The sequence below is a fragment of the Triticum dicoccoides genome, chromosome 3A (assembly GCF_002162155.2).
Source record: "Triticum dicoccoides isolate Atlit2015 ecotype Zavitan chromosome 3A, WEW_v2.0, whole genome shotgun sequence".
Lineage (NCBI taxonomy): Eukaryota > Viridiplantae > Streptophyta > Magnoliopsida > Poales > Poaceae > Triticum > Triticum dicoccoides.
In genome coordinates, this window is record NC_041384.1 from 406,466,971 (window position 1) to 406,470,606 (window position 3,636).

Below are 3,636 nucleotides of genomic sequence, written 5' to 3' on the forward strand. Positions count from 1 at the left end.
TACCGCAAACGGCCAAGTGATTGGAATCATCCGGAGTTCTTGAGCCGGCACATGTGCTTGTTGTGTGAACTTTTCACATCCGTCACATCTGCTGACCAGATCCTCCGCATCAGCGTGAGCCGTCAACTTGTAAAAACCGTGATGAAAAGCCTTGGCCACCAGAGATTTTCACCCGGCGTGATGACCACAATCGCCTTCATGGATCTCACAAAGTATTTCTTGGCCTTCTTCAAGGGAAACACACCGCTGAAACGCTCCAGAGACGCTGCGATGGTATAATTCTCCATCAGAAATCGTCATTGACTCAGACCGCCGGGTTATCTGTCGAGCCAGGGGCTCATCCGCTGGCAACTCGCCCCGGGTCATGTAAGCCAAGAATGGCACTGTCCAATCTTGGATGACATGAAGAGCCACCACCAACTGTGCCTCCGGGTCAGGAATGGCTAGATCTTCTTCTGTGGGCAACTTAACAGACGGGTTATGCAAGACATCCAAAAAGTGTTAGGTGGCACCGGCTTACGCTGAGATGCCAACCGGCTTAGAGCATCAGCCGCTTCGTTCTTCCTTCGGTCAATATGCTCCACCTGATATCCTTTGAAATGTCCTACAACCGCATCAACTTCACGGTGATAAGCCACCATGAGAGGGTCTTTGGAATCCCACTTGCCTGATACCTGTTGAGCCACTAAATCCGAGTCGCCAAGACACCTAACCCGGCTCAGGCTCATCTCTTTGGCCACTTGAAGACCATGGAGCAAGGCTTCATACTCTGCTGCGTTGTTAGTACAAGGAAACATCAACCGTAGCACATAACAAAATTTGTCACCTCGAGGGGAGGTTAAAACAACTCCAGCCCCCGAGCCTTCCAACTGTCTGGATCCATCAAAATGAATAGTCCAATACGTGTTGTCTGGTTTCTCTTCTGGCATCTGCATTTCTATCCAGTCATTGATAAAATCAACCAGTGCTTGAGACTTGATCGCAGTACGTGGCATATACTTCAATCCATGGGACCCAAGCTCAATGGCCCACTTGGCGACTCGTCCAGTGGCTTCTATGTTTTGAATGATGTCTCCCAAGAGAGCAGAGCTAACCACAATGATTGGGTGACCCTGAAAATAATGTTTAAGCTTCCGGCTCGCCATGAACACCCCATACACTAGCTCCTGCCAATGTGGATAGCGTTGTTTGGATTCAATTAATACCTCACTGACGTAGTAAACCGACCGTTGAACCGGATGTTCTTTGCCAACCTCCTTGCGCTCCACCACAATTGCCACACTAACAGCTCGTTAATTGGCGGCTACGTATAACAACAGCGGCTCTTTCTCAATTGGAGCCACAAGGACCGGCGGCTTAGCAAGCTGTGTCTTCAGATTTTCAAAAGCAGAGTTTGCAGCATCGCTCCAAACAAAATTATCTGTTTTCTTCATCATCTGATACAAAGGCATCGCCTTCTCCCCTAGCCGGCTTATGAACCGGCTCAAAGCAGCAACACGACCCGCCAGCCGTTGAATGTCATTGATGCATGTTGGTTTGGCCAGGGATGTAATTGCCTTGATTTTCTCCGGGTTAGCTTCAATGCCTCGGTTGGACACCAAAAACCCAAGAGCTTGCCAGCTGGGACTCCAAAAACACACATAGCCCGGTTAAGCATCATTTTGTAGACTCGAAGATTATCAAAGGTCTCTTTTAGATCTGCGACCAAAGTTTCCTCTTTCCTAGATTTTACCACTATATCATCCACATAAGCATGAACATTACGCCCAATCTGATCATGAAGACAATTCTGCACACACCGTTGGTAAGTCGCTTGGGCACTCTTAAGCCCAAAAGGCATAGACACATAGCAGAAAGCTCCAAAAGGAGTGATAAAAGCCATCTTTTCCTGATCTTTTACTGCCATCTTGATCTGATGATAACTTGAATAAGCATCCAAGAAACTCAAACATGCGCAACCCGCCGTAGCATCGATGATCTGATCAATACAGGGAGGGCAAAAGGGTCAGCCGGATAAGCCTTGTTTAGATCGGTGTAGTCCACACACATACGCCAGGTGCCGTTTTTTTTGAGTACAAGCACCGGATTGGCTAACCACTCTGGGTGAAAGAATTCTACATTGAACCCGGCCACCAAGAGTTGGGCCACCTCTTCTCCAATTGCCTTGCGCCTTTGTTCATTGAACCATCGGAGAAACTGTCTCACAGGTTTAAACTTTGGATCAATATTGAGAGTGTGCTCAGCGAGTTCCCTCGGGACACCCGGCATGTCGAATGGTTTCCATGCAAAGATGTACCGGTTCTCATGGATGAACTCGATGAGCATGCTTTCTTATTTTGGATCCAAGTTTGCACTGACGATGAACTGCTTGGATGAATCGCCAGGCACAAAGTCAACCATCTTGGTGTCATCAGCTAATTTGAACTTCGACAACGGCTCATGCTCTGTTGTTGGTTTCTTTAACGACGTCATGTCTGCTGGGTCAACGTGATCTTTGTAAAACTTTAACTCCTTTGTTGCACAAACAGACTCAGCATAGGCAGCATCACCTTCTTCACACTCCAAAGCTATTTTCCGGCTCCCATGTACTGTAATGGTGCCCTTATAACCCGGCATCTTGAGCTGCAAATATACATAACACGGCCGAGCCATGAACTTGGCATAAGCCGGCCATCCAAACAGAGCATGATATGGGCTTTTGATCTTAACCACCTCAAAGGTTAATTTTTCTGCTCTGGAGTCATATTCATCTCCAAAGGCTACTTCCAGTTCAATCTTACCAATAGGGTATGCCGACTTACCAGGTACCACACCGTGAAAAACAGTGTTGGACTGTTTAAGACTCTTATCAGTCAACCCCATCCGACGGAATGTCTCATGGTAGAGGATGTTGATGCTGCTGCCTCCATCCATGAGTACCTTAGTGAATTTATATCCACCAACCTGAGGTGCCACTACCAAGGCCAAGTGACCCGGATTATCAACCCGGGGTGGGTGATCCTCTCTTCTCCACACAATAGGCTGCCTGACCAACATAAGTAACGTGGAATCGCCGGCTCAACGGCATTGACAGCCCTCTTGTGAAGCTTCTGGTCCCTCTTACATAAACTAGTGGTAAACACATGGTATTGCCCACTGTTCAGCTGTTTTGGGTTGCTCTGGTATCCGGACTGTTGCTGTTGATTACCTTGGCCGGGTTGTGGATTATATCCTCCTTGCTTACCAGGATGGCCCTGACCGTGAAATCCTCCTCCACCTGAACTGGCGCCCGGGCCATGGAAACCGCCTTCACCTGAACCGCTACCTGGACCGTGACCTCCATCAAACGTGTTGGAATTTTTAAACGCCTTCATGATTGTACAATCTTTCCATAGGTGGGTGGCTGGCTTCTCCCGGGTGCCGTGCCTTGGACAAGGCTCATTCAGTAGTTGCTCAAGGGTGGGACCTGACCCGCCCGACCGAGGGGGTTGCCTGCCCTTGCGCCGTTGATTTCCGCCCCGCCCATTGGTGTTAGCGACAAACTCATCAGCCTTACGTTTATTACCTCCTTGATTCACCGGGTTATGCTGGTGACCCTTGCCGTTGCCGTTCTTCTTTCCCTTTGCTGTCTTTTCTTCGTCAGACACTGGGTCTTTG